Source organism: Euprymna scolopes, unplaced genomic scaffold (assembly GCF_053919585.1).
Source record: "Euprymna scolopes isolate OS-2025 unplaced genomic scaffold, ASM5391958v1 sca7, whole genome shotgun sequence".
NCBI lineage: Eukaryota > Metazoa > Mollusca > Cephalopoda > Sepiida > Sepiolidae > Euprymna > Euprymna scolopes.
Window position 1 is genome coordinate 308,416 of NW_027633768.1, and position 25,500 is coordinate 333,915.

General features: G+C 54.0%; 29 non-coding genes and 2 pseudogenes across 29 annotated transcripts; all 31 read right to left on the bottom strand.

Annotated features, from left to right (window-relative positions):
- Positions 1 to 282: 282 nt before the first annotated feature.
- Positions 283 to 483, bottom strand: LOC145275863 (U2 spliceosomal RNA). Its single transcript, XR_013867627.1, has one exon. It is a non-coding gene; the product is annotated as a U2 spliceosomal RNA (small nuclear RNA).
- Positions 484 to 840: 357 nt separating this feature from the next.
- Positions 841 to 1,041, bottom strand: LOC145275865 (U2 spliceosomal RNA). Its single transcript, XR_013867628.1, has one exon. It is a non-coding gene; the product is annotated as a U2 spliceosomal RNA (small nuclear RNA).
- A 357-nt stretch (positions 1,042 to 1,398) lies between these two features.
- Positions 1,399 to 1,599, bottom strand: LOC145275866 (U2 spliceosomal RNA). The gene has a single exon (XR_013867629.1). It is a non-coding gene; the product is annotated as a U2 spliceosomal RNA (small nuclear RNA).
- Positions 1,600 to 1,956: 357 nt separating this feature from the next.
- On the bottom strand, positions 1,957 to 2,157 carry LOC145275867 (U2 spliceosomal RNA). Its single transcript, XR_013867630.1, has one exon. It is a non-coding gene; the product is annotated as a U2 spliceosomal RNA (small nuclear RNA).
- Positions 2,158 to 2,514: 357 nt separating this feature from the next.
- On the bottom strand, positions 2,515 to 2,715 carry LOC145275868 (U2 spliceosomal RNA). Its single transcript, XR_013867631.1, has one exon. It is a non-coding gene; the product is annotated as a U2 spliceosomal RNA (small nuclear RNA).
- Positions 2,716 to 3,072: 357 nt separating this feature from the next.
- LOC145275869 (U2 spliceosomal RNA) lies at positions 3,073 to 3,273 on the bottom strand. The gene has a single exon (XR_013867632.1). It is a non-coding gene; the product is annotated as a U2 spliceosomal RNA (small nuclear RNA).
- Positions 3,274 to 3,630: 357 nt separating this feature from the next.
- Positions 3,631 to 3,831, bottom strand: LOC145275870 (U2 spliceosomal RNA). The gene has a single exon (XR_013867633.1). It is a non-coding gene; the product is annotated as a U2 spliceosomal RNA (small nuclear RNA).
- Positions 3,832 to 4,188: 357 nt separating this feature from the next.
- LOC145275871 (U2 spliceosomal RNA) lies at positions 4,189 to 4,389 on the bottom strand. Its single transcript, XR_013867634.1, has one exon. It is a non-coding gene; the product is annotated as a U2 spliceosomal RNA (small nuclear RNA).
- Positions 4,390 to 4,746: 357 nt separating this feature from the next.
- On the bottom strand, positions 4,747 to 4,947 carry LOC145275503 (U2 spliceosomal RNA). Its single transcript, XR_013867325.1, has one exon. It is a non-coding gene; the product is annotated as a U2 spliceosomal RNA (small nuclear RNA).
- A 7,012-nt stretch (positions 4,948 to 11,959) lies between these two features.
- Positions 11,960 to 12,151, bottom strand: LOC145275548 (U2 spliceosomal RNA). Its single transcript, XR_013867351.1, has one exon. It is a non-coding gene; the product is annotated as a U2 spliceosomal RNA (small nuclear RNA).
- Positions 12,152 to 12,508: 357 nt separating this feature from the next.
- Positions 12,509 to 12,709, bottom strand: LOC145275872 (U2 spliceosomal RNA). The gene has a single exon (XR_013867635.1). It is a non-coding gene; the product is annotated as a U2 spliceosomal RNA (small nuclear RNA).
- A 357-nt stretch (positions 12,710 to 13,066) lies between these two features.
- Positions 13,067 to 13,267, bottom strand: LOC145275874 (U2 spliceosomal RNA). Its single transcript, XR_013867637.1, has one exon. It is a non-coding gene; the product is annotated as a U2 spliceosomal RNA (small nuclear RNA).
- Positions 13,268 to 13,624: 357 nt separating this feature from the next.
- LOC145275876 (U2 spliceosomal RNA) lies at positions 13,625 to 13,825 on the bottom strand. The gene has a single exon (XR_013867638.1). It is a non-coding gene; the product is annotated as a U2 spliceosomal RNA (small nuclear RNA).
- A 357-nt stretch (positions 13,826 to 14,182) lies between these two features.
- Positions 14,183 to 14,383, bottom strand: LOC145275877 (U2 spliceosomal RNA). The gene has a single exon (XR_013867639.1). It is a non-coding gene; the product is annotated as a U2 spliceosomal RNA (small nuclear RNA).
- Positions 14,384 to 14,740: 357 nt separating this feature from the next.
- LOC145275878 (U2 spliceosomal RNA) lies at positions 14,741 to 14,941 on the bottom strand. Its single transcript, XR_013867640.1, has one exon. It is a non-coding gene; the product is annotated as a U2 spliceosomal RNA (small nuclear RNA).
- A 357-nt stretch (positions 14,942 to 15,298) lies between these two features.
- On the bottom strand, positions 15,299 to 15,499 carry LOC145275879 (U2 spliceosomal RNA). The gene has a single exon (XR_013867641.1). It is a non-coding gene; the product is annotated as a U2 spliceosomal RNA (small nuclear RNA).
- A 357-nt stretch (positions 15,500 to 15,856) lies between these two features.
- Positions 15,857 to 16,066, bottom strand: LOC145275520 (U2 spliceosomal RNA; annotated as a pseudogene).
- A 438-nt stretch (positions 16,067 to 16,504) lies between these two features.
- Positions 16,505 to 16,705, bottom strand: LOC145275880 (U2 spliceosomal RNA). The gene has a single exon (XR_013867642.1). It is a non-coding gene; the product is annotated as a U2 spliceosomal RNA (small nuclear RNA).
- Positions 16,706 to 17,062: 357 nt separating this feature from the next.
- LOC145275881 (U2 spliceosomal RNA) lies at positions 17,063 to 17,263 on the bottom strand. The gene has a single exon (XR_013867643.1). It is a non-coding gene; the product is annotated as a U2 spliceosomal RNA (small nuclear RNA).
- Positions 17,264 to 17,620: 357 nt separating this feature from the next.
- LOC145275882 (U2 spliceosomal RNA) lies at positions 17,621 to 17,821 on the bottom strand. The gene has a single exon (XR_013867644.1). It is a non-coding gene; the product is annotated as a U2 spliceosomal RNA (small nuclear RNA).
- Positions 17,822 to 18,178: 357 nt separating this feature from the next.
- LOC145275883 (U2 spliceosomal RNA) lies at positions 18,179 to 18,379 on the bottom strand. The gene has a single exon (XR_013867645.1). It is a non-coding gene; the product is annotated as a U2 spliceosomal RNA (small nuclear RNA).
- Positions 18,380 to 18,736: 357 nt separating this feature from the next.
- Positions 18,737 to 18,937, bottom strand: LOC145275884 (U2 spliceosomal RNA). The gene has a single exon (XR_013867646.1). It is a non-coding gene; the product is annotated as a U2 spliceosomal RNA (small nuclear RNA).
- A 357-nt stretch (positions 18,938 to 19,294) lies between these two features.
- Positions 19,295 to 19,495, bottom strand: LOC145275887 (U2 spliceosomal RNA). Its single transcript, XR_013867648.1, has one exon. It is a non-coding gene; the product is annotated as a U2 spliceosomal RNA (small nuclear RNA).
- Positions 19,496 to 19,852: 357 nt separating this feature from the next.
- On the bottom strand, positions 19,853 to 20,053 carry LOC145275888 (U2 spliceosomal RNA). Its single transcript, XR_013867649.1, has one exon. It is a non-coding gene; the product is annotated as a U2 spliceosomal RNA (small nuclear RNA).
- Positions 20,054 to 20,410: 357 nt separating this feature from the next.
- LOC145275889 (U2 spliceosomal RNA) lies at positions 20,411 to 20,611 on the bottom strand. The gene has a single exon (XR_013867650.1). It is a non-coding gene; the product is annotated as a U2 spliceosomal RNA (small nuclear RNA).
- Positions 20,612 to 20,968: 357 nt separating this feature from the next.
- On the bottom strand, positions 20,969 to 21,169 carry LOC145275890 (U2 spliceosomal RNA). The gene has a single exon (XR_013867651.1). It is a non-coding gene; the product is annotated as a U2 spliceosomal RNA (small nuclear RNA).
- A 357-nt stretch (positions 21,170 to 21,526) lies between these two features.
- LOC145275891 (U2 spliceosomal RNA) lies at positions 21,527 to 21,727 on the bottom strand. The gene has a single exon (XR_013867652.1). It is a non-coding gene; the product is annotated as a U2 spliceosomal RNA (small nuclear RNA).
- A 357-nt stretch (positions 21,728 to 22,084) lies between these two features.
- Positions 22,085 to 22,285, bottom strand: LOC145275892 (U2 spliceosomal RNA). The gene has a single exon (XR_013867653.1). It is a non-coding gene; the product is annotated as a U2 spliceosomal RNA (small nuclear RNA).
- Positions 22,286 to 22,642: 357 nt separating this feature from the next.
- LOC145275893 (U2 spliceosomal RNA) lies at positions 22,643 to 22,843 on the bottom strand. The gene has a single exon (XR_013867654.1). It is a non-coding gene; the product is annotated as a U2 spliceosomal RNA (small nuclear RNA).
- A 357-nt stretch (positions 22,844 to 23,200) lies between these two features.
- Positions 23,201 to 23,401, bottom strand: LOC145275894 (U2 spliceosomal RNA). Its single transcript, XR_013867655.1, has one exon. It is a non-coding gene; the product is annotated as a U2 spliceosomal RNA (small nuclear RNA).
- Positions 23,402 to 23,758: 357 nt separating this feature from the next.
- Positions 23,759 to 23,966, bottom strand: LOC145275524 (U2 spliceosomal RNA; annotated as a pseudogene).
- Between the last annotated feature and the right edge of the window lie 1,534 nt (positions 23,967 to 25,500).

Sequence of the window (25,500 nt, forward strand, 5' to 3'; positions counted from 1 at the left end):
ACCCCCCTACCCCCGGCCCCTCTCTACTAGTGGAAGCGTCGATCGCAGGCAGCGGCCAAGGAGGGCCGCCCGCCCGCCTCCGTCATCCAGCTAATGAGACCAACGAACGGTCCATCCAGCCGAGCGGACCGAACCGAAAGCGAACGAAAGCAAAGCCAGCAACAACTAAGTAAAGGGAAGTAAGGACCAACAAAGTCGTTTAGTTTAGTAGTAAGATCAAAGTAGTAGTCAGTCTGTTTTTGGGATTGCGTTTTCTGACTCTTTCCCGAGCGAGCTGGGGTCAGAATCGGGGCTGTTAACTCCTGGAGGCAGTGCAATACCAGGCCAACCCGTGGAGAAGGGGGAGCAAGCTCCTAACCCTTGACCGAGTTCCAAAAATCAGTTTAATATCGTGATCCCTCCATGCGAGGGACCTATCAGATATTAAGCTGATAAGAACAGATACTACACTTTGATCTTAGCCAGAAGAGGCCGAGAAGCGATAAAGGGGCTCCCTCCGGGGCCGGGGTCGTCAGTGGACCGGTCCGGGCGGCAAAGGTTGCGGGCAGAGCGACAACGACCCCCCTACCCCCGGCCCCTCTCTACTAGTGGAAGCGTCGATCGCAGGCAGCGGCCAAGGAGGGCCGCCCGCCCGCCTCCGTCATCCAGCTAATGAGACCAACGAACGGTCCATCCAGCCGAGCGGACCGAACCGAAAGCGAACGAAAGCAAAGCCAGCAACAACTAAGTAAAGGGAAGTAAGGACCAACAAAGTCGTTTAGTTTAGTAGTAAGATCAAAGTAGTAGTCAGTCTGTTTTTGGGATTGCGTTTTCTGACTCTTTCCCGAGCGAGCTGGGGTCAGAATCGGGGCTGTTAACTCCTGGAGGCAGTGCAATACCAGGCCAACCCGTGGAGAAGGGGGAGCAAGCTCCTAACCCTTGACCGAGTTCCAAAAATCAGTTTAATATCGTGATCCCTCCATGCGAGGGACCTATCAGATATTAAGCTGATAAGAACAGATACTACACTTTGATCTTAGCCAGAAGAGGCCGAGAAGCGATAAAGGGGCTCCCTCCGGGGCCGGGGTCGTCAGTGGACCGGTCCGGGCGGCAAAGGTTGCGGGCAGAGCGACAACGACCCCCCTACCCCCGGCCCCTCTCTACTAGTGGAAGCGTCGATCGCAGGCAGCGGCCAAGGAGGGCCGCCCGCCCGCCTCCGTCATCCAGCTAATGAGACCAACGAACGGTCCATCCAGCCGAGCGGACCGAACCGAAAGCGAACGAAAGCAAAGCCAGCAACAACTAAGTAAAGGGAAGTAAGGACCAACAAAGTCGTTTAGTTTAGTAGTAAGATCAAAGTAGTAGTCAGTCTGTTTTTGGGATTGCGTTTTCTGACTCTTTCCCGAGCGAGCTGGGGTCAGAATCGGGGCTGTTAACTCCTGGAGGCAGTGCAATACCAGGCCAACCCGTGGAGAAGGGGGAGCAAGCTCCTAACCCTTGACCGAGTTCCAAAAATCAGTTTAATATCGTGATCCCTCCATGCGAGGGACCTATCAGATATTAAGCTGATAAGAACAGATACTACACTTTGATCTTAGCCAGAAGAGGCCGAGAAGCGATAAAGGGGCTCCCTCCGGGGCCGGGGTCGTCAGTGGACCGGTCCGGGCGGCAAAGGTTGCGGGCAGAGCGACAACGACCCCCCTACCCCCGGCCCCTCTCTACTAGTGGAAGCGTCGATCGCAGGCAGCGGCCAAGGAGGGCCGCCCGCCCGCCTCCGTCATCCAGCTAATGAGACCAACGAACGGTCCATCCAGCCGAGCGGACCGAACCGAAAGCGAACGAAAGCAAAGCCAGCAACAACTAAGTAAAGGGAAGTAAGGACCAACAAAGTCGTTTAGTTTAGTAGTAAGATCAAAGTAGTAGTCAGTCTGTTTTTGGGATTGCGTTTTCTGACTCTTTCCCGAGCGAGCTGGGGTCAGAATCGGGGCTGTTAACTCCTGGAGGCAGTGCAATACCAGGCCAACCCGTGGAGAAGGGGGAGCAAGCTCCTAACCCTTGACCGAGTTCCAAAAATCAGTTTAATATCGTGATCCCTCCATGCGAGGGACCTATCAGATATTAAGCTGATAAGAACAGATACTACACTTTGATCTTAGCCAGAAGAGGCCGAGAAGCGATAAAGGGGCTCCCTCCGGGGCCGGGGTCGTCAGTGGACCGGTCCGGGCGGCAAAGGTTGCGGGCAGAGCGACAACGACCCCCCTACCCCCGGCCCCTCTCTACTAGTGGAAGCGTCGATCGCAGGCAGCGGCCAAGGAGGGCCGCCCGCCCGCCTCCGTCATCCAGCTAATGAGACCAACGAACGGTCCATCCAGCCGAGCGGACCGAACCGAAAGCGAACGAAAGCAAAGCCAGCAACAACTAAGTAAAGGGAAGTAAGGACCAACAAAGTCGTTTAGTTTAGTAGTAAGATCAAAGTAGTAGTCAGTCTGTTTTTGGGATTGCGTTTTCTGACTCTTTCCCGAGCGAGCTGGGGTCAGAATCGGGGCTGTTAACTCCTGGAGGCAGTGCAATACCAGGCCAACCCGTGGAGAAGGGGGAGCAAGCTCCTAACCCTTGACCGAGTTCCAAAAATCAGTTTAATATCGTGATCCCTCCATGCGAGGGACCTATCAGATATTAAGCTGATAAGAACAGATACTACACTTTGATCTTAGCCAGAAGAGGCCGAGAAGCGATAAAGGGGCTCCCTCCGGGGCCGGGGTCGTCAGTGGACCGGTCCGGGCGGCAAAGGTTGCGGGCAGAGCGACAACGACCCCCCTACCCCCGGCCCCTCTCTACTAGTGGAAGCGTCGATCGCAGGCAGCGGCCAAGGAGGGCCGCCCGCCCGCCTCCGTCATCCAGCTAATGAGACCAACGAACGGTCCATCCAGCCGAGCGGACCGAACCGAAAGCGAACGAAAGCAAAGCCAGCAACAACTAAGTAAAGGGAAGTAAGGACCAACAAAGTCGTTTAGTTTAGTAGTAAGATCAAAGTAGTAGTCAGTCTGTTTTTGGGATTGCGTTTTCTGACTCTTTCCCGAGCGAGCTGGGGTCAGAATCGGGGCTGTTAACTCCTGGAGGCAGTGCAATACCAGGCCAACCCGTGGAGAAGGGGGAGCAAGCTCCTAACCCTTGACCGAGTTCCAAAAATCAGTTTAATATCGTGATCCCTCCATGCGAGGGACCTATCAGATATTAAGCTGATAAGAACAGATACTACACTTTGATCTTAGCCAGAAGAGGCCGAGAAGCGATAAAGGGGCTCCCTCCGGGGCCGGGGTCGTCAGTGGACCGGTCCGGGCGGCAAAGGTTGCGGGCAGAGCGACAACGACCCCCCTACCCCCGGCCCCTCTCTACTAGTGGAAGCGTCGATCGCAGGCAGCGGCCAAGGAGGGCCGCCCGCCCGCCTCCGTCATCCAGCTAATGAGACCAACGAACGGTCCATCCAGCCGAGCGGACCGAACCGAAAGCGAACGAAAGCAAAGCCAGCAACAACTAAGTAAAGGGAAGTAAGGACCAACAAAGTCGTTTAGTTTAGTAGTAAGATCAAAGTAGTAGTCAGTCTGTTTTTGGGATTGCGTTTTCTGACTCTTTCCCGAGCGAGCTGGGGTCAGAATCGGGGCTGTTAACTCCTGGAGGCAGTGCAATACCAGGCCAACCCGTGGAGAAGGGGGAGCAAGCTCCTAACCCTTGACCGAGTTCCAAAAATCAGTTTAATATCGTGATCCCTCCATGCGAGGGACCTATCAGATATTAAGCTGATAAGAACAGATACTACACTTTGATCTTAGCCAGAAGAGGCCGAGAAGCGATAAAGGGGCTCCCTCCGGGGCCGGGGTCGTCAGTGGACCGGTCCGGGCGGCAAAGGTTGCGGGCAGAGCGACAACGACCCCCCTACCCCCGGCCCCTCTCTACTAGTGGAAGCGTCGATCGCAGGCAGCGGCCAAGGAGGGCCGCCCGCCCGCCTCCGTCATCCAGCTAATGAGACCAACGAACGGTCCATCCAGCCGAGCGGACCGAACCGAAAGCGAACGAAAGCAAAGCCAGCAACAACTAAGTAAAGGGAAGTAAGGACCAACAAAGTCGTTTAGTTTAGTAGTAAGATCAAAGTAGTAGTCAGTCTGTTTTTGGGATTGCGTTTTCTGACTCTTTCCCGAGCGAGCTGGGGTCAGAATCGGGGCTGTTAACTCCTGGAGGCAGTGCAATACCAGGCCAACCCGTGGAGAAGGGGGAGCAAGCTCCTAACCCTTGACCGAGTTCCAAAAATCAGTTTAATATCGTGATCCCTCCATGCGAGGGACCTATCAGATATTAAGCTGATAAGAACAGATACTACACTTTGATCTTAGCCAGAAGAGGCCGAGAAGCGATAAAGGGGCTCCCTCCGGGGCCGGGGTCGTCAGTGGACCGGTCCGGGCGGCAAAGGTTGCGGGCAGAGCGACAACGACCCCCCTACCCCCGGCCCCTCTCTACTAGTGGAAGCGTCGATCGCAGGCAGCGGCCAAGGAGGGCCGCCCGCCCGCCTCCGTCATCCAGCTAATGAGACCAACGAACGGTCCATCCAGCCGAGCGGACCGAACCGAAAGCGAACGAAAGCAAAGCCAGCAACAACTAAGTAAAGGGAAGTAAGGACCAACAAAGTCGTTTAGTTTAGTAGTAAGATCAAAGTAGTAGTCAGTCTGTTTTTGGGATTGCGTTTTCTGACTCTTTCCCGAGCGAGCTGGGGTCAGAATCGGGGCTGTTAACTCCTGGAGGCAGTGCAATACCAGGCCAACCCGTGGAGAAGGGGGAGCAAGCTCCTAACCCTTGACCGAGTTCCAAAAATCAGTTTAATATCGTGATCCCTCCATGCGAGGGACCTATCAGATATTAAGCTGATAAGAACAGATACTACACTTTGATCTTAGCCAGAAGAGGCCGAGAATTTATTTAGTCGTTACGGCCCCGACCTTGGCATTATCTACTGCCAAGGCCTTATTTGGGGTCCGTAACAACTTAGGCACCAGGGCCAAGTAGGGGGGGTGTGGGGGAAAAAAGAAATCGGGTCTTGACTAAAGCTAACGCTAGACTTGTACTGAAAGACAAGTTCTTTATTAAAAGACTACACTAGAGAACTATCATTCTACAATTCGCCTTACATTCTTACCAGGACCTATTTAAAACAAAACTAATTCTCCCCAGCTTAACGGGATGGCAGGCGACCTTCATGCATTCTGTAATAATAAAAAAGTGTATTTACATAAAACAAAACAAAAATATATGTACAAACAAAAGTATTTTTTTTTTTTTTTTTTTTTTTTTTTTTTTTTTTTTTTTTTTTTTTTTTTTTTTAAAAATAAATGGGGGTGAGATGAAGGGGAGGGGGGCAAGCTAAAATACACCCAAAAAGAAAGAAAAAGAAAACAACTTAACAAAATGCCTATGGGGGCGGATTAGTAAGGGACCCTCCCATCCTACTCTCTACTCGTTAGTGGAACGCCCACTGTCTTCCGGTCCCCTCCCCGAAGGGAAAGGTGAAAGCAAGCAGGTCGCTCCCTAGTGGGGAATGGAGGATCTACGGGACAGCAAAAACTGCTGGTGAAAAAATAACTTGTGGAGGGGGTTCGTCGGGAATGGACGGCGTCTTCCAAGATAAAAATGCATAAGGGGCAACAAAGGCCGGGGACAAAACAAACAAGTGGGAGTGGGCATCTTTGGAAGCTCTCCTAGTGCCGAATAAAAATAAATCAGGGACCGGATCGACACACATACATCCCTAGTCTAGGCCCTAATAAAGATACTCATCTTCCACTCGAAGTGGTTACCGTCTCCTAACTAACCCTAGCTTCTACCCATGGACAAGAGTAAACTCTTGTTTAACAAATACATTGGGGTGGGTTCCGAGTATAGAAAACACCAACCCCAGCACCCTAGGACCAATTCTAACCAGGGGGAAGCACGAACTCGAACCTGGCTCCTCGTCGGATGCACAAACTAGTGTTGTGCACCCATCTTCTATCAAAGTCGATGCGGGGCAACCTTTCCCAATCGCATCTGATTTTCGTTTTAAGTTGGTGCTTAAAACGAACGACCAGATCCCGATCGGAAACAGACTGCCCCTCATAGACGATGTCTAGACGTGAAACCCACGTCACTAACCTAGCTACGGCTAGTATCGCTAGAAACACCAACCGTTTCTCCCTAGAAAACGGCGGGTCTACATTATCGACCACATACGCTAAATCAAGTGGCACCGACCGCTCGGGGTCGATGCGAGCCGTTACCTCTTCGACATACCTCCAGAGACTCCGCACCCCGCTGCAAAGAAAGAACGCGTGTTCCCTCGTCTCGTCCTCCTCCTCGTCATTGCAGCGGGGGCACGGGGGATAATAAAATTCTCTATCCCGGCAATCTCTGGCAAGTCGGTCGAAAAGTGGCAACGCGTCCCGGACCAGTCTCCACGTTACTGAAAATTCTGAATTATTTAAATGACTGCTGGCAGGCGCCCAACTCCACAGCGAGAGAACCTCCTCCCCCGACAGATGTAGCCGCTCCACCAGCGGATCGTTAGCGGTCCCCACCACTAGATCCCGATACAGCCTCCTCCTAGACCGCGCAAGGTCACTGGACCCCGGCAACGCCCTAAGGGCAGCCCGGCACTCGGTGAAGAAACGCGAATCCCCTGCTGGTCTTCTGCGACCTTCAGCGGCAGGGGCGGATACGAGCTGCGGAAAAGCCTGTTCCACCGCTGGTACCCAGTGCGTCTCCTCTAACAGTGTACGACTCAGGAACGCCAGTCTTTCAGCATGCTTGTGACTTTTCAAGTCCGGCATTCCCAAGCCTCCCTCGCCAAGTTTCTGCGTACAGACCTGTCTACGGACATACGGCTTTCCTCCTTTCCACAGCAGTTTAAAAAGGAGGCGCTCTAAAGCCTTACAGCGGTCCGCAGGCAGGGGAAGAACAGATAAACGGTAAAGGATCAGCGGAAACACGTAAGTGGCGCATGCCTCCGCACGACCCTTCAAGGACAACCTCCTTCGAATCCAAGACACGACCGACGATTCGACCTTCGTCTGTACCTCCGACCAATTCTTGTCCAACTGGAGATCCGGCCCGAACCACACGCCGAGGATCTTAACCGGGCCATCAGTCCAGCCGAACGCACCTGGAAGCGAGTTTACCCCGGTCCAGGCGCTCAACCGCAGGCCGACGGACTTGCTGCGATTGATCACGGCCCCTGTAACAACTTCGTACTCAGCGATCGCCTCTATCACCGCTTCGATGTCGTTACGACAAGCTGCGAAAACGGTGACGTCATCAGCGTACGCGGACACCCTGGCAAATCGGCCGCCAGGTAGAGCAATGCCGCGTAGGACTGGTCTCGCCGCCTCGTCCCTTAATTTGCGAAGGAAGGGCTCCAACGCCAGGACATAGAGCAGAGGCGACAGCGGACAGCCCTGCCGCACCGACCGAGAGACCCCAAAGGACTCCGACAACCTACCGTTGACTTGCACCACTACCGCGGGATCACGATACAGAGCAGAGACCCACTTGCGGAAGTCCGGACCAAAGCCGGCGGTTTCCACAACAGACCTCAGGAACCCATGGTCCACCCTATCGAACGCCTTGGACTGATCCAAATTGATCAGCGCGGCTTCCGTGTCGTCTTCTAAACCCTCTAAGATCAAGCGCACCAGGTGCAAGTTGTTCTGAATTGATCGACCCTTCACAGCGTAATTCTGATCCGGTTCGATCAAGTCACCGATAACAACCTGCATCCGGTTTGCGAGAACGCGAGCCAAAATCTTCACGTCTGCGTTAAGCAGAGTGATCGGCCTGTAATCGTCTAGATTCCCCCCTCCAGGTTGGTTCCCCTTCTTCAGAAGCGTGACCACTCCTTTGGTTACCTGTCTCGGGATCGAGCCCGTGACAAACCAGTGGTTAAACACGCCCGTCAGAAGGGGCACAAACATGGGCGACAGCCTCAAGAACAATTCATAGGGCAAACCATCAAGTCCCGGAGATTTGTTGAGGCCTACCTGCTTCAACGCAGTAATGACCTCACGCTCCGTAACCATCCCCTCGCAGCTAGCCGCTCGGTCCGCAGTAAGGCGGGGCGAGCCAGCCAAATAGCCGCCAAACTCCTGGCCGCGGAGTCTGGGTAGTTGGGTGAATCGCTCCTCCAGATGTTGTCGAAACCCGTTGCGGATCTCCCGCGCCGACACGAGAGAGCGCCCTTCCAGGTCTTTCACTTCCCGAATGTACCCATCCGAGCCACGTCTTAAAGCAGCCCCACGCTCAACAGCGTCAACGTTCGCGGCTTCGTTGGAGACTCTTTTTAACCTAGCTCTAACTACCTGACCTGTGTATCGCTCGCTAGCCAAGCGATTCAGGTCCTCCTTTACTAGAGCTAGTTCTAGGGAATCCCCCCCTGCCACCGCCCGGGTCAGTCTATCGTCTAAGTGCCTTTTGGTCCGAGCCCTAACTAACGCGAGGCTTTGGCTATATTGGACACAAAAGCGCCTAATGGTGACCTTAAGCTTAACCCACCAGCTACTCCCGGTAACCGCCCCCACTAACTCCCTCTGGATTAGTGTTGTCAGCCGCTCCCGGAAGTCTTCCGACTCCAACAAGGAGGCGTTCAACTTCCAGTAGCCAGCCAACCTAGGCCTATTACCTAACTTCAAACGGGCCAACACGAGTTTGTGGTCCGAATGACCTAGCCAGTGGAACGTGGGACAAGATAGAAAATCTACGTCGCCCCTTCTAATTAACATCCTGTCCAAGTATGTACTTGGACTGGAGGCCGCACTAGTATGCCACGTCCACATCTCCCTCCCGGGGTGATCCAGACGGAACCTATCGACCAGATCGCACGAGGCCATCAGGTCAGACAGGCTGCTTTCACACCAACCCGACCCTCTAACCCCCCCGACCTTATCTATGCTGGGGTCCAGGACGGCATTCCAGTCCCCCATTAAGACTACCCGCTCCGGACCCGAAGAGAGAAACACCTCCACCCGCCGAAAAAAGGAAACCCTCTCGCTGGGGATGTTAGGTGCATAAACTGCCACTATCCGGAACACGCCGCTTTTAACGGCAACATCGACCACGACCAGCCTCCCATGAGCGTCGGCGTGGATAACGGTAACCGTCGCAGACAGGGTGCGACTTACTAGAACAGAAACCCCACTGCTACGGAGATTGCCGTATGCTGAGTAAACGTCAAAGTCGTTGACCAGCACACTGCAATCCCCGGGCCCAACAAAGTGGGTCTCCTGCAACGCAGCTATATCTACCTCAAGGGCCACGAGATCCCTCAGCACGCGAGCAGCTTTGCTTCGAGATCTCATGCCCCTCGCATTCAAACTAGCCAGGTTCAAGCCCGTGGCCATGCTTCCCTACCTAGTAAAATTCGTCAACTAGGGGTCTGAAGTCCTCGGGGGACAGGACGTCAAAGGCCTGGCCAAGACTGCCCGAGAGCAGGTCGGACGTAAGCCGTCCGTCTCTAGCCAGGCCCCCAACGTCCAGAGGAAACGTAATTTTTAGAGCCCTATACAGGGAGGGGTGAACATAAATAGGGACCCGCCCCTCACTTTTCTTGGCTATTTGCCCTAGTGATGGGTGCTCCCCGTCGAATATCTTCAGCCCCTTAAACGCTGTTTTGCTGGCCTCCAGCATCCTCCATAGGGCTTTCGCTCGCCCTCCCCTATTTGGCCGGACGAACGTGATGAGCTGAGGAGCATCCGGGAAGTTTCTGGGATCAGCGACCTCCTTCTCGTCCACCTTTGAGAGGCTTTCGAGGGACTTGAGATGTTTTTTTTGTCTTCCGTTGAGGTCGCTGACCGTCTCACTCATCCTTACTTCACATATCCTTTCCCCCGGCCAGAAAGGAAACTTCCTTGTCTTCTCCTCTCTGGGGGCTGCCGGCTTCTCTGTTAGTTTTCTTACTGGCTCCTCAGCCTCCATCGGTGTTTCAGGGGCTTCGCCCGGCTCCTTTTCCTCTGGAGGCGTGTTGAATAGGGGAGGGGTGGCCTGGACATCCTCATCGGGGGCTGTTGGCGGATGCTCAGGGTCTTCTTCTGCCGTCTTTTCTCTTTTTGCATCCTTCTTGGATTCTCCTCCATCTTCTCCTTCTGATTCGGAGGAGCTGACCCTGAGCTTCCGTTTGGCCGACACCGCCGCTCCTCTGGGTGTTGTTGTGGGAGCGGACACCTCAGCTATTTTCTTGGTCCTCCTGGACACCACCTTGCTCCAGGTGTCGGCCTCGTTCCTTTCAACTGCCTTTTCTTCGGCCGGCTTCTGCCCCTTGTTCTTCTTCTCTTCCTCTATCCTTTTGGGACAGAAGCGGGACACATGGCCAGGTTTTTGGCAGGACCAGCAGTGCGGTCTCCTCCCTTCTACCAGAACTAGCATGGTCCAACCCTCGCAAGATAGTTGGGAGGGGATCTTTTCTACCTCCTTCCTATCGACCCTCATCTCGAGCTTAATCTCCCCCATCCTTATTCCACGGGGCCCAATCACCGGCTGCACACTTTCAACCTCTCCATATTGGGACATCGTGGCACCCAGCTGGTCCTCCGAGATGAAGCTGGGCACCCCTTTTATCGTAACAGCTGCCCTTCTCTTAGACTTGTATTCCGGCCTCAGTCGAAATCCTTTCCATGTGAGATCCCCCTTTGACAGTCTCTCTGCAACCTCCCTTGATGGCAAAAGGATATCCCACATGGCAAAAAAACGCCGAACCATATACTGGGCCGGAATCCGCAGCTCTCCCAATATTTCCGCCATCTTCTCCTGCGGGATCCTGGTGAGTCCCTTCCCCTTCTCGTCGAAGGTGAGGAAGGCGATCGACCGCTCCTGTATGGCCTCTTGTACCCCTGGAACAATCTTCATCACGCTGCCGGACGCATATTCCTTAAAATTATTTTCCAGGAGGTCTTTGTAGTACTGGGGGGTCTTCTTCTTGCCTCCTGGAACCGCCGTACTTGTCTTTGCGCCCGACCATGCAGTTGTCACCTCTCTTTGTGCAGCCGGAATTGGGGAATCGTCCTTGGTGAGGGCTGGCCAATCCTCCGCACTGGCTGGTACTGCTTTCGTCGCTGACGCCCTCCCTGACCCCGGGGAGCACCCATCCACCACTATTACCTCCTCCGATTTTGCCTTTCTGAGGCCCTCCATCGACGGCTTTTGTGGGCTGTTCCTCTCAGATTGCGTTCCAGTTGGGGGACCCTCGTCCGGGACCCACCAACGCTTAACCGGCCGTCTACGGTTTTTCCGCGCCTCCTCCCAGGTCGCAGCCTCCTCGTCTCCTTTCGACTCCCTCATGGAGTTCCTCCAAGCCTCCGCCACTTTCTCCCTTGTCATAGCCCCTGCTCTGCCTATAGCTACAGTTGGGGGGACTTCTATGATGGCAACGCTAGGACCCACCTCATTGGGGGTACCCCACGGGGCATCCCCCCCCGCGACCATCATTCTGCCTGCCTTAGCGACCGCTGCACTCGAACTGGGGTTGCCTTTACGGGCAGCAACCCCCGACACGCGTCTCGAACTGGGGGCGGCGACCCCCGCGACCGAACTCGACCCTTCCGAACTCACGCCAGTAGTCTCGACCACTGGACTGGGGGCAGCGACCCCCGCTCTCGATCCGACCTCTGGGGTGGCGACCCCGGGAACCCTTCTCGAACTGGGGGTGCCTTGCGGGATGGCACCCCCCCGACCCGTCTCGGACACTACACCTGGGGCGTCCCCCAAGGTGGCAGGAGCAGAGGCCTGCTCCATCTAAGTGAAGGCCCGGAGCCCAACTAGTGCCCGCCGATTCGGAAACCAAGGGGCCTTCGCCTAAAAAGGCACGTCGGTATCCCTTGGCCCTGCCGGCTGCTTAAGCTCTAGCTAGACCCCGGACTATCTGGAAAAAAAGGAAAACAACAGTTAATAAACAAAACAAAAACTTAACAAGTTCTCAAGGAGGTCCAATCCCCAAAGAAGGGGCTGGTCCTCGCAAGAGCAAGACGCCAAAAGAGGCCAAAAAAAGAAAAAAGACTTTTGACCAAAGGCCAAAAGCTCCCAACTCGTCAACTAATAGCAGACCAGAGCAAGCACTGAAGAACAGATACTACACTTTGATCTTAGCCAGAAGAGGCCGAGAAGCGATAAAGGGGCTCCCTCCGGGGCCGGGGTCGTCAGTGGACCGGTCCGGGCGGCAAAGGTTGCGGGCAGAGCGACAACGACCCCCCTACCCCCGGCCCCTCTCTACTAGTGGAAGCGTCGATCGCAGGCAGCGGCCAAGGAGGGCCGCCCGCCCGCCTCCGTCATCCAGCTAATGAGACCAACGAACGGTCCATCCAGCCGAGCGGACCGAACCGAAAGCGAACGAAAGCAAAGCCAGCAACAACTAAGTAAAGGGAAGTAAGGACCAACAAAGTCGTTTAGTTTAGTAGTAAGATCAAAGTAGTAGTCAGTCTGTTTTTGGGATTGCGTTTTCTGACTCTTTCCCGAGCGAGCTGGGGTCAGAATCGGGGCTGTTAACTCCTGGAGGCAGTGCAATACCAGGCCAACCCGTGGAGAAGGGGGAGCAAGCTCCTAACCCTTGACCGAGTTCCAAAAATCAGTTTAATATCGTGATCCCTCCATGCGAGGGACCTATCAGATATTAAGCTGATAAGAACAGATACTACACTTTGATCTTAGCCAGAAGAGGCCGAGAAGCGATAAAGGGGCTCCCTCCGGGGCCGGGGTCGTCAGTGGACCGGTCCGGGCGGCAAAGGTTGCGGGCAGAGCGACAACGACCCCCCTACCCCCGGCCCCTCTCTACTAGTGGAAGCGTCGATCGCAGGCAGCGGCCAAGGAGGGCCGCCCGCCCGCCTCCGTCATCCAGCTAATGAGACCAACGAACGGTCCATCCAGCCGAGCGGACCGAACCGAAAGCGAACGAAAGCAAAGCCAGCAACAACTAAGTAAAGGGAAGTAAGGACCAACAAAGTCGTTTAGTTTAGTAGTAAGATCAAAGTAGTAGTCAGTCTGTTTTTGGGATTGCGTTTTCTGACTCTTTCCCGAGCGAGCTGGGGTCAGAATCGGGGCTGTTAACTCCTGGAGGCAGTGCAATACCAGGCCAACCCGTGGAGAAGGGGGAGCAAGCTCCTAACCCTTGACCGAGTTCCAAAAATCAGTTTAATATCGTGATCCCTCCATGCGAGGGACCTATCAGATATTAAGCTGATAAGAACAGATACTACACTTTGATCTTAGCCAGAAGAGGCCGAGAAGCGATAAAGGGGCTCCCTCCGGGGCCGGGGTCGTCAGTGGACCGGTCCGGGCGGCAAAGGTTGCGGGCAGAGCGACAACGACCCCCCTACCCCCGGCCCCTCTCTACTAGTGGAAGCGTCGATCGCAGGCAGCGGCCAAGGAGGGCCGCCCGCCCGCCTCCGTCATCCAGCTAATGAGACCAACGAACGGTCCATCCAGCCGAGCGGACCGAACCGAAAGCGAACGAAAGCAAAGCCAGCAACAACTAAGTAAAGGGAAGTAAGGACCAACAAAGTCGTTTAGTTTAGTAGTAAGATCAAAGTAGTAGTCAGTCTGTTTTTGGGATTGCGTTTTCTGACTCTTTCCCGAGCGAGCTGGGGTCAGAATCGGGGCTGTTAACTCCTGGAGGCAGTGCAATACCAGGCCAACCCGTGGAGAAGGGGGAGCAAGCTCCTAACCCTTGACCGAGTTCCAAAAATCAGTTTAATATCGTGATCCCTCCATGCGAGGGACCTATCAGATATTAAGCTGATAAGAACAGATACTACACTTTGATCTTAGCCAGAAGAGGCCGAGAAGCGATAAAGGGGCTCCCTCCGGGGCCGGGGTCGTCAGTGGACCGGTCCGGGCGGCAAAGGTTGCGGGCAGAGCGACAACGACCCCCCTACCCCCGGCCCCTCTCTACTAGTGGAAGCGTCGATCGCAGGCAGCGGCCAAGGAGGGCCGCCCGCCCGCCTCCGTCATCCAGCTAATGAGACCAACGAACGGTCCATCCAGCCGAGCGGACCGAACCGAAAGCGAACGAAAGCAAAGCCAGCAACAACTAAGTAAAGGGAAGTAAGGACCAACAAAGTCGTTTAGTTTAGTAGTAAGATCAAAGTAGTAGTCAGTCTGTTTTTGGGATTGCGTTTTCTGACTCTTTCCCGAGCGAGCTGGGGTCAGAATCGGGGCTGTTAACTCCTGGAGGCAGTGCAATACCAGGCCAACCCGTGGAGAAGGGGGAGCAAGCTCCTAACCCTTGACCGAGTTCCAAAAATCAGTTTAATATCGTGATCCCTCCATGCGAGGGACCTATCAGATATTAAGCTGATAAGAACAGATACTACACTTTGATCTTAGCCAGAAGAGGCCGAGAAGCGATAAAGGGGCTCCCTCCGGGGCCGGGGTCGTCAGTGGACCGGTCCGGGCGGCAAAGGTTGCGGGCAGAGCGACAACGACCCCCCTACCCCCGGCCCCTCTCTACTAGTGGAAGCGTCGATCGCAGGCAGCGGCCAAGGAGGGCCGCCCGCCCGCCTCCGTCATCCAGCTAATGAGACCAACGAACGGTCCATCCAGCCGAGCGGACCGAACCGAAAGCGAACGAAAGCAAAGCCAGCAACAACTAAGTAAAGGGAAGTAAGGACCAACAAAGTCGTTTAGTTTAGTAGTAAGATCAAAGTAGTAGTCAGTCTGTTTTTGGGATTGCGTTTTCTGACTCTTTCCCGAGCGAGCTGGGGTCAGAATCGGGGCTGTTAACTCCTGGAGGCAGTGCAATACCAGGCCAACCCGTGGAGAAGGGGGAGCAAGCTCCTAACCCTTGACCGAGTTCCAAAAATCAGTTTAATATCGTGATCCCTCCATGCGAGGGACCTATCAGATATTAAGCTGATAAGAACAGATACTACACTTTGATCTTAGCCAGAAGAGGCCGAGAAGCGATAAAGGGGCTCCCTCCGGGGCCGGGGTCGTCAGTGGACCGGTCCGGGCGGCAAAGGTTGCGGGCAGAGCGACAACGACCCCCCTACCCCCGGCCCCTCTCTACTAGTGGAAGCGTCGATCGCAGGCAGCGGCCAAGGAGGGCCGCCCGCCCGCCTCCGTCATCCAGCTAATGAGACCAACGAACGGTCCATCCAGCCGAGCGGACCGAACCGAAAGCGAACGAAAGCAAAGCCAGCAACAACTAAGTAAAGGGAAGTAAGGACCAACAAAGTCGTTTAGTTTAGTAGTAAGATCAAAGTAGTAGTCAGTCTGTTTTTGGGATTGCGTTTTCTGACTCTTTCCCGAGCGAGCTGGGGTCAGAATCGGGGCTGTTAACTCCTGGAGGCAGTGCAATACCAGGCCAACCCGTGGAGAAGGGGGAGCAAGCTCCTAACCCTTGACCGAGTTCCAAAAATCAGTTTAATATCGTGATCCCTCCATGCGAGGGACCTATCAGATATTAAGCTGATAAGAACAGATACTACACTTTGATCTTAGCCAGAAGAGGCCGAGAAGCGATAAAGGGGCTCCCTCCGGGGCCGGGGTCGTCAGTGGACCGGTCCGGGCGGCAAAGGTTGCGGGCAGAGCGACAACGACCCCCCTACCCCCGGCCCCTCTCTACTAGTGGAAGCGTCGATCGCAGGCAGCGGCCAAGGAGGGCCGCCCGCCCGCCTCCGTCATCCAGCTAATGAGACCAACGAACGGTCCATCCAGCCGAGCGGACCGAACCGAAAGCGAACGAAAGCAAAGCCAGCAACAACTAAGTAAAGGGAAGTAAGGACCAACAAAGTCGTTTAGTTTAGTAGTAAGATCAAAGTAGTAGTCAGTCTGTTTTTGGGATTGCGTTTTCTGACTCTTTCCCGAGCGAGCTGGGGTCAGAATCGGGGCTGTTAACTCCTGGAGGCAGTGCAATACCAGGCCAACCCGTGGAGAAGGGGGAGCAAGCTCCTAACCCTTGACCGAGTTCCAAAAATCAGTTTAATATCGTGATCCCTCCATGCGAGGGACCTATCAGATATTAAGCTGATAAGAACAGATACTACACTTTGATCTTATTTATTTATTTTATTGTAGTCAAAAAATGCATTTACAATTTCAAATTATAAAAAACAAAAATCAACACAACAAAATTAGGCACAAGCTTAGCCAGAAGAGGCCGAGAAGCGATAAAGGGGCTCCCTCCGGGGCCGGGGTCGTCAGTGGACCGGTCCGGGCGGCAAAGGTTGCGGGCAGAGCGACAACGACCCCCCTACCCCCGGCCCCTCTCTACTAGTGGAAGCGTCGATCGCAGGCAGCGGCCAAGGAGGGCCGCCCGCCCGCCTCCGTCATCCAGCTAATGAGACCAACGAACGGTCCATCCAGCCGAGCGGACCGAACCGAAAGCGAACGAAAGCAAAGCCAGCAACAACTAAGTAAAGGGAAGTAAGGACCAACAAAGTCGTTTAGTTTAGTAGTAAGATCAAAGTAGTAGTCAGTCTGTTTTTGGGATTGCGTTTTCTGACTCTTTCCCGAGCGAGCTGGGGTCAGAATCGGGGCTGTTAACTCCTGGAGGCAGTGCAATACCAGGCCAACCCGTGGAGAAGGGGGAGCAAGCTCCTAACCCTTGACCGAGTTCCAAAAATCAGTTTAATATCGTGATCCCTCCATGCGAGGGACCTATCAGATATTAAGCTGATAAGAACAGATACTACACTTTGATCTTAGCCAGAAGAGGCCGAGAAGCGATAAAGGGGCTCCCTCCGGGGCCGGGGTCGTCAGTGGACCGGTCCGGGCGGCAAAGGTTGCGGGCAGAGCGACAACGACCCCCCTACCCCCGGCCCCTCTCTACTAGTGGAAGCGTCGATCGCAGGCAGCGGCCAAGGAGGGCCGCCCGCCCGCCTCCGTCATCCAGCTAATGAGACCAACGAACGGTCCATCCAGCCGAGCGGACCGAACCGAAAGCGAACGAAAGCAAAGCCAGCAACAACTAAGTAAAGGGAAGTAAGGACCAACAAAGTCGTTTAGTTTAGTAGTAAGATCAAAGTAGTAGTCAGTCTGTTTTTGGGATTGCGTTTTCTGACTCTTTCCCGAGCGAGCTGGGGTCAGAATCGGGGCTGTTAACTCCTGGAGGCAGTGCAATACCAGGCCAACCCGTGGAGAAGGGGGAGCAAGCTCCTAACCCTTGACCGAGTTCCAAAAATCAGTTTAATATCGTGATCCCTCCATGCGAGGGACCTATCAGATATTAAGCTGATAAGAACAGATACTACACTTTGATCTTAGCCAGAAGAGGCCGAGAAGCGATAAAGGGGCTCCCTCCGGGGCCGGGGTCGTCAGTGGACCGGTCCGGGCGGCAAAGGTTGCGGGCAGAGCGACAACGACCCCCCTACCCCCGGCCCCTCTCTACTAGTGGAAGCGTCGATCGCAGGCAGCGGCCAAGGAGGGCCGCCCGCCCGCCTCCGTCATCCAGCTAATGAGACCAACGAACGGTCCATCCAGCCGAGCGGACCGAACCGAAAGCGAACGAAAGCAAAGCCAGCAACAACTAAGTAAAGGGAAGTAAGGACCAACAAAGTCGTTTAGTTTAGTAGTAAGATCAAAGTAGTAGTCAGTCTGTTTTTGGGATTGCGTTTTCTGACTCTTTCCCGAGCGAGCTGGGGTCAGAATCGGGGCTGTTAACTCCTGGAGGCAGTGCAATACCAGGCCAACCCGTGGAGAAGGGGGAGCAAGCTCCTAACCCTTGACCGAGTTCCAAAAATCAGTTTAATATCGTGATCCCTCCATGCGAGGGACCTATCAGATATTAAGCTGATAAGAACAGATACTACACTTTGATCTTAGCCAGAAGAGGCCGAGAAGCGATAAAGGGGCTCCCTCCGGGGCCGGGGTCGTCAGTGGACCGGTCCGGGCGGCAAAGGTTGCGGGCAGAGCGACAACGACCCCCCTACCCCCGGCCCCTCTCTACTAGTGGAAGCGTCGATCGCAGGCAGCGGCCAAGGAGGGCCGCCCGCCCGCCTCCGTCATCCAGCTAATGAGACCAACGAACGGTCCATCCAGCCGAGCGGACCGAACCGAAAGCGAACGAAAGCAAAGCCAGCAACAACTAAGTAAAGGGAAGTAAGGACCAACAAAGTCGTTTAGTTTAGTAGTAAGATCAAAGTAGTAGTCAGTCTGTTTTTGGGATTGCGTTTTCTGACTCTTTCCCGAGCGAGCTGGGGTCAGAATCGGGGCTGTTAACTCCTGGAGGCAGTGCAATACCAGGCCAACCCGTGGAGAAGGGGGAGCAAGCTCCTAACCCTTGACCGAGTTCCAAAAATCAGTTTAATATCGTGATCCCTCCATGCGAGGGACCTATCAGATATTAAGCTGATAAGAACAGATACTACACTTTGATCTTAGCCAGAAGAGGCCGAGAAGCGATAAAGGGGCTCCCTCCGGGGCCGGGGTCGTCAGTGGACCGGTCCGGGCGGCAAAGGTTGCGGGCAGAGCGACAACGACCCCCCTACCCCCGGCCCCTCTCTACTAGTGGAAGCGTCGATCGCAGGCAGCGGCCAAGGAGGGCCGCCCGCCCGCCTCCGTCATCCAGCTAATGAGACCAACGAACGGTCCATCCAGCCGAGCGGACCGAACCGAAAGCGAACGAAAGCAAAGCCAGCAACAACTAAGTAAAGGGAAGTAAGGACCAACAAAGTCGTTTAGTTTAGTAGTAAGATCAAAGTAGTAGTCAGTCTGTTTTTGGGATTGCGTTTTCTGACTCTTTCCCGAGCGAGCTGGGGTCAGAATCGGGGCTGTTAACTCCTGGAGGCAGTGCAATACCAGGCCAACCCGTGGAGAAGGGGGAGCAAGCTCCTAACCCTTGACCGAGTTCCAAAAATCAGTTTAATATCGTGATCCCTCCATGCGAGGGACCTATCAGATATTAAGCTGATAAGAACAGATACTACACTTTGATCTTAGCCAGAAGAGGCCGAGAAGCGATAAAGGGGCTCCCTCCGGGGCCGGGGTCGTCAGTGGACCGGTCCGGGCGGCAAAGGTTGCGGGCAGAGCGACAACGACCCCCCTACCCCCGGCCCCTCTCTACTAGTGGAAGCGTCGATCGCAGGCAGCGGCCAAGGAGGGCCGCCCGCCCGCCTCCGTCATCCAGCTAATGAGACCAACGAACGGTCCATCCAGCCGAGCGGACCGAACCGAAAGCGAACGAAAGCAAAGCCAGCAACAACTAAGTAAAGGGAAGTAAGGACCAACAAAGTCGTTTAGTTTAGTAGTAAGATCAAAGTAGTAGTCAGTCTGTTTTTGGGATTGCGTTTTCTGACTCTTTCCCGAGCGAGCTGGGGTCAGAATCGGGGCTGTTAACTCCTGGAGGCAGTGCAATACCAGGCCAACCCGTGGAGAAGGGGGAGCAAGCTCCTAACCCTTGACCGAGTTCCAAAAATCAGTTTAATATCGTGATCCCTCCATGCGAGGGACCTATCAGATATTAAGCTGATAAGAACAGATACTACACTTTGATCTTAGCCAGAAGAGGCCGAGAAGCGATAAAGGGGCTCCCTCCGGGGCCGGGGTCGTCAGTGGACCGGTCCGGGCGGCAAAGGTTGCGGGCAGAGCGACAACGACCCCCCTACCCCCGGCCCCTCTCTACTAGTGGAAGCGTCGATCGCAGGCAGCGGCCAAGGAGGGCCGCCCGCCCGCCTCCGTCATCCAGCTAATGAGACCAACGAACGGTCCATCCAGCCGAGCGGACCGAACCGAAAGCGAACGAAAGCAAAGCCAGCAACAACTAAGTAAAGGGAAGTAAGGACCAACAAAGTCGTTTAGTTTAGTAGTAAGATCAAAGTAGTAGTCAGTCTGTTTTTGGGATTGCGTTTTCTGACTCTTTCCCGAGCGAGCTGGGGTCAGAATCGGGGCTGTTAACTCCTGGAGGCAGTGCAATACCAGGCCAACCCGTGGAGAAGGGGGAGCAAGCTCCTAACCCTTGACCGAGTTCCAAAAATCAGTTTAATATCGTGATCCCTCCATGCGAGGGACCTATCAGATATTAAGCTGATAAGAACAGATACTACACTTTGATCTTAGCCAGAAGAGGCCGAGAAGCGATAAAGGGGCTCCCTCCGGGGCCGGGGTCGTCAGTGGACCGGTCCGGGCGGCAAAGGTTGCGGGCAGAGCGACAACGACCCCCCTACCCCCGGCCCCTCTCTACTAGTGGAAGCGTCGATCGCAGGCAGCGGCCAAGGAGGGCCGCCCGCCCGCCTCCGTCATCCAGCTAATGAGACCAACGAACGGTCCATCCAGCCGAGCGGACCGAACCGAAAGCGAACGAAAGCAAAGCCAGCAACAACTAAGTAAAGGGAAGTAAGGACCAACAAAGTCGTTTAGTTTAGTAGTAAGATCAAAGTAGTAGTCAGTCTGTTTTTGGGATTGCGTTTTCTGACTCTTTCCCGAGCGAGCTGGGGTCAGAATCGGGGCTGTTAACTCCTGGAGGCAGTGCAATACCAGGCCAACCCGTGGAGAAGGGGGAGCAAGCTCCTAACCCTTGACCGAGTTCCAAAAATCAGTTTAATATCGTGATCCCTCCATGCGAGGGACCTATCAGATATTAAGCTGATAAGAACAGATACTACACTTTGATCTTAGCCAGAAGAGGCCGAGAAGCGATAAAGGGGCTCCCTCCGGGGCCGGGGTCGTCAGTGGACCGGTCCGGGCGGCAAAGGTTGCGGGCAGAGCGACAACGACCCCCCTACCCCCGGCCCCTCTCTACTAGTGGAAGCGTCGATCGCAGGCAGCGGCCAAGGAGGGCCGCCCGCCCGCCTCCGTCATCCAGCTAATGAGACCAACGAACGGTCCATCCAGCCGAGCGGACCGAACCGAAAGCGAACGAAAGCAAAGCCAGCAACAACTAAGTAAAGGGAAGTAAGGACCAACAAAGTCGTTTAGTTTAGTAGTAAGATCAAAGTAGTAGTCAGTCTGTTTTTGGGATTGCGTTTTCTGACTCTTTCCCGAGCGAGCTGGGGTCAGAATCGGGGCTGTTAACTCCTGGAGGCAGTGCAATACCAGGCCAACCCGTGGAGAAGGGGGAGCAAGCTCCTAACCCTTGACCGAGTTCCAAAAATCAGTTTAATATCGTGATCCCTCCATGCGAGGGACCTATCAGATATTAAGCTGATAAGAACAGATACTACACTTTGATCTTAGCCAGAAGAGGCCGAGAAGCGATAAAGGGGCTCCCTCCGGGGCCGGGGTCGTCAGTGGACCGGTCCGGGCGGCAAAGGTTGCGGGCAGAGCGACAACGACCCCCCTACCCCCGGCCCCTCTCTACTAGTGGAAGCGTCGATCGCAGGCAGCGGCCAAGGAGGGCCGCCCGCCCGCCTCCGTCATCCAGCTAATGAGACCAACGAACGGTCCATCCAGCCGAGCGGACCGAACCGAAAGCGAACGAAAGCAAAGCCAGCAACAACTAAGTAAAGGGAAGTAAGGACCAACAAAGTCGTTTAGTTTAGTAGTAAGATCAAAGTAGTAGTCAGTCTGTTTTTGGGATTGCGTTTTCTGACTCTTTCCCGAGCGAGCTGGGGTCAGAATCGGGGCTGTTAACTCCTGGAGGCAGTGCAATACCAGGCCAACCCGTGGAGAAGGGGGAGCAAGCTCCTAACCCTTGACCGAGTTCCAAAAATCAGTTTAATATCGTGATCCCTCCATGCGAGGGACCTATCAGATATTAAGCTGATAAGAACAGATACTACACTTTGATCTTAGCCAGAAGAGGCCGAGAAGCGATAAAGGGGCTCCCTCCGGGGCCGGGGTCGTCAGTGGACCGGTCCGGGCGGCAAAGGTTGCGGGCAGAGCGACAACGACCCCCCTACCCCCGGCCCCTCTCTACTAGTGGAAGCGTCGATCGCAGGCAGCGGCCAAGGAGGGCCGCCCGCCCGCCTCCGTCATCCAGCTAATGAGACCAACGAACGGTCCATCCAGCCGAGCGGACCGAACCGAAAGCGAACGAAAGCAAAGCCAGCAACAACTAAGTAAAGGGAAGTAAGGACCAACAAAGTCGTTTAGTTTAGTAGTAAGATCAAAGTAGTAGTCAGTCTGTTTTTGGGATTGCGTTTTCTGACTCTTTCCCGAGCGAGCTGGGGTCAGAATCGGGGCTGTTAACTCCTGGAGGCAGTGCAATACCAGGCCAACCCGTGGAGAAGGGGGAGCAAGCTCCTAACCCTTGACCGAGTTCCAAAAATCAGTTTAATATCGTGATCCCTCCATGCGAGGGACCTATCAGATATTAAGCTGATAAGAACAGATACTACACTTTGATCTTAGCCAGAAGAGGCCGAGAAGCGATAAAGGGGCTCCCTCCGGGGCCGGGGTCGTCAGTGGACCGGTCCGGGCGGCAAAGGTTGCGGGCAGAGCGACAACGACCCCCCTACCCCCGGCCCCTCTCTACTAGTGGAAGCGTCGATCGCAGGCAGCGGCCAAGGAGGGCCGCCCGCCCGCCTCCGTCATCCAGCTAATGAGACCAACGAACGGTCCATCCAGCCGAGCGGACCGAACCGAAAGCGAACGAAAGCAAAGCCAGCAACAACTAAGTAAAGGGAAGTAAGGACCAACAAAGTCGTTTAGTTTAGTAGTAAGATCAAAGTAGTAGTCAGTCTGTTTTTGGGATTGCGTTTTCTGACTCTTTCCCGAGCGAGCTGGGGTCAGAATCGGGGCTGTTAACTCCTGGAGGCAGTGCAATACCAGGCCAACCCGTGGAGAAGGGGGAGCAAGCTCCTAACCCTTGACCGAGTTCCAAAAATCAGTTTAATATCGTGATCCCTCCATGCGAGGGACCTATCAGATATTAAGCTGATAAGAACAGATACTACACTTTGATCTTAGCCAGAAGAGGCCGAGAAGCGATAAAGGGGCTCCCTCCGGGGCCGGGGTCGTCAGTGGACCGGTCCGGGCGGCAAAGGTTGCGGGCAGAGCGACAACGACCCCCCTACCCCCGGCCCCTCTCTACTAGTGGAAGCGTCGATCGCAGGCAGCGGCCAAGGAGGGCCGCCCGCCCGCCTCCGTCATCCAGCTAATGAGACCAACGAACGGTCCATCCAGCCGAGCGGACCGAACCGAAAGCGAACGAAAGCAAAGCCAGCAACAACTAAGTAAAGGGAAGTAAGGACCAACAAAGTCGTTTAGTTTAGTAGTAAGATCAAAGTAGTAGTCAGTCTGTTTTTGGGATTGCGTTTTCTGACTCTTTCCCGAGCGAGCTGGGGTCAGAATCGGGGCTGTTAACTCCTGGAGGCAGTGCAATACCAGGCCAACCCGTGGAGAAGGGGGAGCAAGCTCCTAACCCTTGACCGAGTTCCAAAAATCAGTTTAATATCGTGATCCCTCCATGCGAGGGACCTATCAGATATTAAGCTGATAAGAACAGATACTACACTTTGATCTTAGCCAGAAGAGGCCGAGAAGCGATAAAGGGGCTCCCTCCGGGGCCGGGGTCGTCAGTGGACCGGTCCGGGCGGCAAAGGTTGCGGGCAGAGCGACAACGACCCCCCTACCCCCGGCCCCTCTCTACTAGTGGAAGCGTCGATCGCAGGCAGCGGCCAAGGAGGGCCGCCCGCCCGCCTCCGTCATCCAGCTAATGAGACCAACGAACGGTCCATCCAGCCGAGCGGACCGAACCGAAAGCGAACGAAAGCAAAGCCAGCAACAACTAAGTAAAGGGAAGTAAGGACCAACAAAGTCGTTTAGTTTAGTAGTAAGATCAAAGTAGTAGTCAGTCTGTTTTTGGGATTGCGTTTTCTGACTCTTTCCCGAGCGAGCTGGGGTCAGAATCGGGGCTGTTAACTCCTGGAGGCAGTGCAATACCAGGCCAACCCGTGGAGAAGGGGGAGCAAGCTCCTAACCCTTGACCGAGTTCCAAAAATCAGTTTAATATCGTGATCCCTCCATGCGAGGGACCTATCAGATATTAAGCTGATAAGAACAGATACTACACTTTGATCTTATTTATATATTTTATTTCCGGTAAAAAGTACATATTATCTTATAAAAAATACATTTTACAAAAAACATGCAATGATTACTAAAAACAAAATTAGGCACAAGGCCCTATAAGAAATTGGGAGGGGGAGGGTACAGGGTCTTTGTGACTATTTAACATTATTAACAATGCAGACTTTGGAGTCTTACTCTTGACTGGCAACATTTACCAAAATACCTCATTCACTCTGTGGATCCTAATCTAACTAATAACCCCAGCGTTCAGTGTAAAAATAACATATTTACAATTTGCAACAAAAAACTTGTCTGTGTGTTGTGTGTGCATTTTTTTTTTTTTTTTTTTTTTTTTTTTTTTTTTTTTTTTTTTTTTTTTTTTTTTTTTTTTTTTTTTAAAACAAAAACAAAATAGTGTGTGTGAGTGCATTTGTTAAAAGTTCAAAAAGTTCAAATTCATTAAAATTATGTACAGTTTGTAATTAATTGTAAAAACACGTGGAGTGGGGCAAGCTAGTCAAAAGAGTTCAATTTAAACATAAAAAATAAAGCCTACTTGGTTTGTTAGTATTGACCCCCCCTACTAATCTAACGTCTAGACCCCCCACTGTTTTCCGGGAAACCGAAAACAAGCAGGGTGATCCCTATATGGGGTTGGGGTGAAGCCTTAATAGGAGAAAAGAAAAACAACGGGAGGAGGGGTTGATTGGTGACCTCTGAGTACTGGGGGAAAGACCAGGATTACATCCAAAACAAAAAGCAGGTAACGGGGGAGCGGGTGGACTCAGAGGTTCTCTAGCACCGAAAATAATAACAGGGGCGGGATCTCGTTTATACCACCAGTCAAGAGTCTCTTTACTTGATTATGCTAAACTAAGCGGGATGGGTTCCGAAGGACCCAGCACCGCCCGTGCCATGCTTAAGGAGGGAACACGTATTGGAACTTGGCTCCTCGACGGATGCACAGACTAGTGTTGTGCACCCACCTCTTATTAAACTCCGCTCGAGGCAACCTCCTCCAATCGCATCTGATCTTTACTTTAAGCAGATGTTTAAAGTAAACGATCAGATCCCGATCTGGAACAGATATCCCTTCGCGGACCAACTTGAGGCGCGTGATCCATATCACCATGCGCGCCACTGCTAGGATCGCCAGGAAAACCATTCTTTCCTCCCTGGGGAACGGCGGCTCCATGTTGTAAACAAAATATCCTTCGTCGAGTTCGAGCGGGCACTCGGCATCGATGCGGGCCGTTACCCCTTCGACGTATTCCAATAGGGCCTGGATCCGGCTGCAACTAAAAAACGCATGCCCGAGGGTCTCGAGCCTGTGTTCGTCGCAGCGCGGGCACCAGGCGCTTGTATGTTGTTTGTACTTGCTGAATTCGTCGAAGAGGGGCAGTGCTTTTCGGACCAGTCGCCAGGTCAGGGAAAATTCAGAGTTAGTCAAAAAATCCCGACCCGGCGCCCAACTCCATTGAGAGCGGATAACCTCCATCGACCAACCTAACCGCCTACAAAGAGGATCCTTCGCGGTACCCACCACTAACTCCCGATAAAGGCTCTTTCTAGGCT